General features: G+C 49.5%; 1 long non-coding RNA gene across 2 annotated transcripts in view; it reads left to right on the forward strand.

The window, feature by feature from the left end:
• The first annotated feature begins 344 nt into the window (after window positions 1-344).
• LOC105854363 overlaps window positions 345-8,907 on the forward strand; it is a 145,369-nt gene continuing 136,806 nt past the window's right edge. For both annotated transcript variants that reach the window (XR_001146041.1, XR_001146042.1), the window contains exon 1: window positions 345-774. This is a non-coding gene — a long non-coding RNA (uncharacterized LOC105854363). The remainder of the gene's footprint in view (window positions 775-8,907) is intronic.

The following is an 8,907-nucleotide window of genomic DNA, read 5'->3' on the forward strand; positions in this document are numbered from 1 at the left end:
GACACAGGGCCAGGGGCAGCGCTTGGCGAAAACTCCCAGGGCTGAGACACTCCGTCACGTCTCCCCGAAACTAAAGCCAGGATGGACCCCGTGGTGACCCTGCCCCGGCTGTTGTGGCCCTTGCGGGGTCCCGGCCATTTCCGACACCTGCTTTCTCCGTGGCGGAGGCGATAACTGGCTTGAACGCCCTGAGAGCCCACGAGCTGTCGGCCGGCCGGTGCGCGTCCACGCTGACCCCCTGGCGCTCGCCTCCGCTGTGGCCGGCCCGAGGGCCAGGCGTGCGTCTTGTGCCTCGCTGTGTCCCCAAGCCAGACGTAGACTCGGGTCAGGCGCTCTGTAAGTGTTCGAAGCGATCGCTCATGTTTTATTCGACAGGTCTGCGTCAGTTCCTTTTCGTGGCCATCGTCGTTGCGTGTCCCGGAGATAGCAGCAGCGGCTGCATTGGCACGACACGGAGCTGCCTGTGACCTCACGGCCACCGGGGATGAGGGTGGGATGCTGCGGCCCAAGCCAGGGGAGGAGGCTGGCGCCGAGACCCAGCCGCAGCTGAGCCCCGCACCCGCTTCAGAGCCGGTCGTGGGGAAACAGTTCTCCTGATTTGTTGGAAAATGAGACTCGCCCTGCTTTACGCTGCAGCGCTGGCCAGAGAACTGCTACTGCTTGGTTCAGATCCTGGCTGCCGTCCTAAGTAGCTGCTCTTTCTTCACGCCAGAGTTGTCTCACCAGGAGCCCCTCAGCAGCCAGGGCGCTCACTGTGCTCCGGACTGCCCACAGGTGGGTTCTCATGGCGTCACCACTTTTGTTTTAGGAAAACCTTTAAGTCCTGAGGTACAGAACTAGCATTCAGGAAAACCTGAAAAATTTATTCATGGGCTCAAGTACTTATTCCTTGAAGTTGCAAAAGAAAAGCTTCAACTCCCAAAGAAATGTTAGCTAAAGTGTATATTTTTCTGGATTTTAAGCTCAGGCTGAAATGCTCTGAGGCTCATTTCCCTCTCGAGCTCTTGGAGGTGTCAGAAATGGTGTTTTGGGGCCGGGACCAGCACACTGGCCGCAGTCCGGTGGCGTCCGAGACCATCACTAGGACACTAGTGAGACGCTAAATGCTTGGTGAGCATTGAGCTATGCGGCTTTCCACTTCTGACTAATGACAGTCTCGTGAAACATTAATGACATTGGTAGAATCAAATGATTCCTTTTCGAGTAAAACAAAATATACCTGTGAATGACTTTTTCCCTAGTTCTATGATAATGCAGACAGCTGAAGCCTGTGGTAATAGAAATAGTAGCTTCCGATTCATGACGGTTGTTATCAGCGATGACGTCGAAGGAAGAAAACTGTGCTATCGCTGTATTTTTTCTTTTATCTGTCTTCAAAACGCAGCATTGGAAAAGGGTGTGGACATGTTGAATCACTTTTTCAAATAATGAGCGATACCCTGTAGTATTGCTATATACATTACATATATTCTCAGAAAATGTATCTCTGTCTATCGTTTCATTTTCCTGGTCTCGGTTCTTGTTGCTTATAGGATGGAATAATAATAACTGGGGATGGCTTTGTAATTACCAATAAGTGAATATAAATTGCGCTTTAAAATTATAAACAGCCGTACAGCTTTTAGCTGGGACTAAGGGAAAGGCTGTAGGTGAAAGATAGCAGTGTAAATAAATCCTTTTATTTATATACATACTTCCTCTTTCCCCTACAATGTTTTCCTCCAGAAAAAACTCGGGGGTCTATTGGATGCAAAAGCCTTCTTTTAGGAGGGAGATCCAAGACCCAGAGAGGTGCCTAGACTTGCTCAGGGCACAGAGTAGCTGCAGACCCAGGTTTCTGATTTCTGCGCGCGGTGTTTCTGCTACGAATAGTCTTTATCAGCTTTTCATGGAGTCGGTTCTGGAAGGGTTTCAGAGAGCAGCTGATCTGTCTTGCTTTCCTACCTGATTAAGAAGTTATGGGAACATTGATCCAGTTAAGGGGAAAAGTCCGCGGAGACAGGGATGCTAGGTGCTAGGGTCTCCTTCCGTAGTTCACGCTAGCATTTAGAACTCTGCTTGCCAGCGCAGTCACTCTCTGGGCGGCTGGGAAGCCCCTGCCGTGCCGGGCACTGTGCTGGTGCTGCAGGCCCTCGGGGCAGGAGCGCGCCCGTGCGTCCTGGGCGTTGCCGAGTGGCACAGGAGCGGCCACGCCGTGTGTGGTGTGTGCACACTCGGTGTCCTCGCAAGCCGCCCAGCGCTGGCGGTGTTAGAACATTTATCTTAAAACATTTTGGAAACAATATTGGAGCGGCGGAGAGTCATTCCAGGAGAAAACACTTCGCGTCAAAGCAGAAAATCACACACTCAGAACTTGCTGGAGCTTGAGGTTCTCGGAAGCGCTGCGTGTCTGACGGGGCTGCTCGCGCGGTGCGACCAGACGGCCCGGCGGCCGCGGCGGAGGTGGCAGGCTGTCGACTGGCCCTTCGTTACCTCGGTGAGCTCCCTCACGACGATGACCGTAGTGAGTTGTTTGGGCCTAAGTTTTAGAAATCTGAGTGGCCCCGGCCACCCTTTCCAGCTCGATCCCCTTCTGTCACCGGCGTGCTAAACAGTGCTCTGCTCTGCTCGGCCTCCAGAACGCGCTCTGCTGTCCTCTGCTGTCCTCTGCTGTCCTCTGCTGTCCTCTGCTGTCCTCTGCTGTCCTCTGCTGTCCTCTTTCTCTGCCCGCCTTGATGTTTTCCTGTGCTGGCACGACTCCCTTATCCACACGTCCGACTTGTTGATTTCATCTTCTCTCATCACTTACCCAGTGTCAGCTACGGTTGATTTCCAAACTTGAGGTTTCTGCAAGGCTCGCCGGGTTGCCTGTACTCGGTATACTCAGGCCTCACCATCTCGATCTCTCAGCGGAATTTCAGATTCATCAGATTCAGCTCATCTCAGGCTGACCTTACTCCTTACGCTCTCAAAACTTTTCTCCCTCTGTTTTCTTTTGTCAGCAAATAATATTTAAATCTATCCAGAGAGAGCCAATTTTTTTTTTTGTGTGTGTGTGTGTGTGGTAAATTCCAGCGCTGAAGGTTGCTGTGAATAGTTACCACCCTCTAGGTCTTCTGTCTCAGAAGCTCAGCACAGGTTTACCATACACTCATCTGGGACACAGTTCTTGGTACCTGGTAAGTCATTGATGACTGTCAAGTGAATGGGTGAAGTTGTGCTTGGTACCGCATCAGGTTCTTTTTTCTGTTCTTAAGAGAGATCAAACCATTGATGGGGAAGGTTGCAGAATGACCTTGCCTCATCCCCTCAGCTTGCAGTGTCTAATTGATGAGGCTCTCTTTCAAGGTCTTTTTCAGGTAGGAATCTTTTTTTTTTTTTTCCCCACGTAAGCAATGAGGCCATGAGGCTAATATTACCAAGTACTCTGCCCAGGGCCTGGCCAGGATTCCTCACAGTGACCCAAGGGAATGACTTAGGATATAGTATCAGCATCTTCTTTCCCCTGTTATAGCTAAGTGTTTGAAAGTCAAGAGGCCGGTCCCTGCCGAAGGCCACTCACCTGGCGGGCCTAGAACCGGAGTCGGGTTATGTGCACCTGGAGGCAACATCTCGCCCGGCTCCCGGCCCCTTTCTGTCATTACCTTTAGTTCACCAGGGCCACTGGTATGTTAAGCCTGTGCTTACCTGTGGAAATGCTTTGCCTTTTACTGCCCCTGAGCGTGCACTTCCCAGCCATTACACACTGGCGTCTGCATTAAATGTCACATCCGCCGGAGAGAGGCCGCAGTCAGGCCTTGCCTGGGAAGGACTCCGCGCAGCCGCCTTCTGTACTGTCGGGCCTTCTGTCCGGTTCACCCAGCAGGTTGTGGAGAACACGGGAAACTATTTTTGATTTAATATTCATGCCCACAGTGCTTCATTTTTCCTGCTGAGCTATTTACTTGCAACATCTTGGAATGTGATGACTCTACCACGCAAGCAATGTCCGGAGAACTTTTACATGGCACAGCTGGGGCCTTCTTTTGAGTCCTTGCTCAGCTTTGATTTGCATCTGGATGTCATAGAATCGTAATAAACTTAATTATGTTAATGCGGGTGTGTTGCTTTTGTTACTAGATTATCGTTTTTGAAGGCAAGAATGGCAGGAAAGCGATGGAGGGAGGGAAGCCTTTTTGCTTTTCGTTCTCCTGAACGAACCTATAATTTCACCCAATAAGAACATGACATTTATTTGAAATGTCTTTTCCTCAAGAATGTGATCCGTGCTTGCTGCCTTGATGTACAAGCTCAATCGGTTTTGAAATTCGTGTTTTGGCAATGTTTCAGAAGAAACTTGTGTTTTACGCTAGTTCCAGCTCTAGAAGCTTCTTTCCTCAAAGCAGTAGTCTAACACACTCTCCCACTGGGATATGAATGACTTAATACCCAGTTTACCTGACTTTAAAACTGTCACTGCAGTTAAGGTGATAGCCCTGGCCTCCGATACACACTTTCCTTTGTTCATCCTTGGAGAGGCCGCTTGTCTGACACCACAGGGGTGCTGAGAAGTCTTGCCGTGGGGTCCTTGGGGCTGCAGGGTTCCCTTCTGGCGTCATGAGTCACTAGCACAGTAAGACAAATACAAGTCAAAATGATGGTCCTTGTTAAGACTTGGAAAGTCGTACAATATATGTTGTCTTAGAATCTTCATTTATTTTTTTAAGATTTATTTATTTGTACATACAGAACTGGGGTACAGGCCAGAGATGTGGAGGCTTTACCAGAGACAGAGTGGGGAGCAGAACAGGCAGATGGACGAAGTCCACTGCTGAGGGGAGCAGCGGGCGGGTCAGGAGAGGTCTGTGGTCGGCGCCCTGTGGTCTCCTCCGGGGCAGGCGGGAATCGAACTCATGTGGAAGTGGCTTGAGCTTCTCAGTGCTGCACTTTAACCCGCTGCGCCACCAGGGAGGGCCAGAATCTTCATTTTTTAAGGAATTGTTTATTTCTGTGACAGACTTAGGCTCATTTTCTTTCTACAGGCCCTAGCGTTAGGAATACAGTGTATTGACGGCCTCCGATTCAGAAAGAAACGCTGTTTGAAACATCTATTTGCTGTGCCCTGTGGTTAAGTTTGCTTTTACTTAGCACCGTACTTTATTAGGATCCATAAATACTTACAAGGTTTGTCCCACCGTATACTTCAGACGGAGAAACCGCGGCAAAGCCAGGCAGCGCGGCAGCTGTCACCCCCCAAGCGGGCGTCAGCGGTGTCTGCGCCGGACAGTGAGAGACGCACTTGCACATTAAACAGATCGTCCACTCTGGAATCAGAGTTTGGAGCTCTGAGTGTGGAGCTTACTAGTTGTGTGATATTGCTCAAATCACCCGTTTCCATTTAAACCAACCCATATCTAGTTTTGTTTCTTCTATACCGCCACCAACTCCTAACACCCAGAGGAGATTCCAGGGTAACAGACCTATATCTGCACCCAGACCTATACATGTGGCTTGCGGATACGTTCTCCTGCTCTGCAGGTTTCCTTTACATGTTGTGGACGGTTTCCTGGGCGGTGCAGAGGCTCTTCAGGTTGATGTAGTCCTGTTGGTTTGTTGTCCGTGACAGAGACACTGCCCAGTCTGTCAAGGAGCTTATCCCTGGCGGGCTCTTCCTGACACATGATTTCAGGTCTTTTATCTAAGTTTTAATGCATTTGATAGGGGTCCAGCTACAGCCTTCTGCACGCGACTTTTCCCATGACTGTTCATTGTCTGTTCTTGGCTTCTTTGTCATGAATGAACTGGCTACATATTTATGGATTTATTTCTAGAATCTATGTTCGGTTCATCTATTTTTTATGTCTAGCTGGCAAAATGTTAAATTCTGGATGCCTGAACAGAAGTAGTAGTCTAACTTTTTGTTAGTGGAAAATGAGACTTCCAGTTTTCCTTTAGTATTGTCATCAGTGTGACTCTCTTAGCCTGAATTATCTGTGGAAGACAGTGTTTATAAAACTTCCAGAAACTGAAGGCCTTAGTTTGGGAAGTGTAAATAGTGAGTGACATCAACCCCAAAACAGTACTGTTAGTCTTTTTAAACTTAATTTTTTGTTTTCATAAGAAAGAAAAAGTCACATCAATTTTGAGCACATGTGGTTTTCTCATTATCTCAGTTATCCCAGAAAAAAAAAATACTAGAGCAATCTAGAGATTGACTGAATCCATAGAAAAATTTAAATGGCATTTTTCAGAGAAATAGAACAAACAGTCCTGAAATTTGTGTGCAACCACAAAAGACCTGGGATAGTTACAGCAATCTTGAGGGAATGAGGGTGGAGGCATCACAATACCTGGTTTGTAACTCTACGACTAAGCTAATCATCAAAGCAGTATGGTATTGGCATAAAAAAATAGATCAACAACAGAATATGCATTGTAGAAATAAATCTATATGTACATAGTTAATGCCAAAGAAGCCAAAAATACACAGTGAGAATTAGAGCACTTCTTCAATAAACAATCATGGGAAACTGTAACTGGACCCTTCTCTTAAACCATTGAACAATTTTATATATAGCGTTCATATTTTGCTGAGAAATTGAATGAACACAGCAGAGAACAGGATTGGACAAGATGGTACAGAGTTTTGACTATAAAACTAAAGCACTTAGAACCTGCCTAGTAAGGACAGTGAAGTAGACAGACACTTGAGGAGAAATATGACAGATTGTGACTCAGGAAGATGACTACCTTGAGGAGTTGGTGAGGCAAAACCATCAGTTAAGAGGCTCATGGAGTGATTCTGGCCTAGTGATGAAGAATGAGACTGGTGCTATCAGAAGAGGAAAGGAAGAAAAGAGAGAAGCTCTTTTGAGACGGATGCCCGGGAATGGGCGAAGAGTCAGCAATGTCCTCATGGGTTCAGGCCTGGAAGAATGAAGGAACTGTTAGTAAAATTTGGAACCTAGGATTTTACACTACTTTTCAGAGAGAAAAATGCTGATTTGGGTTTAGACCTAGGAACTTGAGATAGCGTCGGCGCAACTATCGAGGTGGTGGCATGCAGGAGGAGCTAGAAATTTGCTGCTCGATTTCAACAGAAACTTTTGGGCGGAAGATGAGCGTTTTGGAATTACTTGCGTAGAGACAGTCTTTGGGGATGTGTTAAGGTCTGAAGAAGAGAATACAGAGGTTCAGGGATTCAGCTTTGGACATCGGCACTCGGGTAAACAGAAAGGAAGGGAGAAGCCAACACCGAAGGTGGAAGTGGACAGAAATGGGGACCCCTGTAACGATTCTCAGGCCAAAGGACAGGCGGTGTGAGTGTGTTCGCGCAGCACAGATGGAAAGAAGGTGCGGATGGGGGACCCTGTCACGTTCTGACATCGCGCCCAGCCAGCCAGAAACGGAGGTTCGCTGCTTGAGGGCAGCAAGGCCGGGCCCCTGGTGCGGCAGGCGCATGGCAGAGCCGTTCGAGGATGGAAGAAGCCGCTCCCCGCGCGAGGCGCCAGGGGCCTGCACCTCCAGCTTCTGCTCCGCCTCGAGTTAGCTTTGCAGCCCGGGGCACATCGTTCACTTTCTCTGAGCCTCCTCTTTGAAAGGTGCCGCTGGGGACGGCGTGTGGCTGTGGTGACTGCAGTCGCGGCTTCGGCTTCCGCAGCAGCCCGACCAGCTACCTACCCTTTCTCCAGCTCTTTGTTCCCAGCCGCGTGCTAATTACTCTCTGCCTGTTCTTTCATGTGATAATTAATTTCCCTTTTTTCTAAAGTTTCCTGATTTAATCTGAAATGCATCTGAAGCACTAACACTCGGGAACGACACTGAATTAACTGAAATTATATCTGAAAACATGTCCACACTCATTAATTGCTAGGTGGATTGTAAAGAAATAATTATTTTAAATCTTGAGTGAATCATGTACTGTTAGGGCCTGACCCTGGCTAGATTCGAAATGGAGAAATCCCCAAGGGGTGGAACACCTGTAATTGTAAGCAGATTTCTGCTGCTGTGGGTAGACAAGCTCACTGAGAAACAGGCGATACCTGAGAATTAAAAAAAAAAAAACATTTATCTATTTATGCACACAGAACTGGGGAACAGGTCAGAGGTGCAGGGGTGAGAGAATTCACCAGGAGCAGAGCGGAAGGCAGAACAGGCGGGCTGTTGAAGTCCACCGCTGAGGGCAGCGGTGGCCGTCCGGTCTGCCGCGCCCTGGGGTCACCTCCGGGCGGGGTCCAGCTCGCACCCAAGGGCTGCGGCCAGCTCGTGCGCCCTCACCCTCACCGGTTGCACCACCAGGAAAGGCCGATACCTGAGATGTTTGTTTACGCAGAGCTCCTTGGGCTGCTTGGCTTTCGTCTACAGGTTCCTGTACACGGACATCCGGGTATAAAATGTGGCTCGAGTTCTCTAGGCAAGACCGATGTTCTCGGCAGAGGGGGAGTGAGTTGTTGAGAAACTGAGAGAGGCTTCGGCCGCCCTGCAGGGCGGCAGGTTCACCCGACCGCAGGCGGAGGGACCCGCGGGCGCTAACTCTTGGCCAGGGCTGCTGGCCCGGGACCACACAGGTCCGGCCCTAGGTTTCTGGGGTCCCTCTTGGCTGCCTGAAGTAAGACTTCGTAACACTTTCATTTTCTCTGTTTTCCAAAAAATAAATAGTCTCTCAGCTCTGATCACGGAAACATCGTTGAAGTGAACGAAGTCCCGAGGAAGAGCTGGAGCGCGGCCGCCCCGTCCTTCCTGCCCGGCCCAGGTGCTTCTCACTCACCCGTCCGCAGACACCCACGCCCGTACTGCACTGGCCATGGCCGCTGTCCGTCTCCCGACTTGCCCAGCGGTCTGCAGATAGATTTGACTTGGGCCAGGGAGAGGGCTCGACTCCTCGGCGAGCAGCAGGCGACTTGCGCTCTCACACGGCAGCCTGTCTCCGGGCTCCTGCCTCCCGTGCGC

Source organism: Condylura cristata, unplaced genomic scaffold, assembly GCF_000260355.1.
Source record: "Condylura cristata isolate star-nosed mole 26May11 unplaced genomic scaffold, ConCri1.0 scaffold00034, whole genome shotgun sequence".
NCBI lineage: Eukaryota > Metazoa > Chordata > Mammalia > Eulipotyphla > Talpidae > Condylura > Condylura cristata.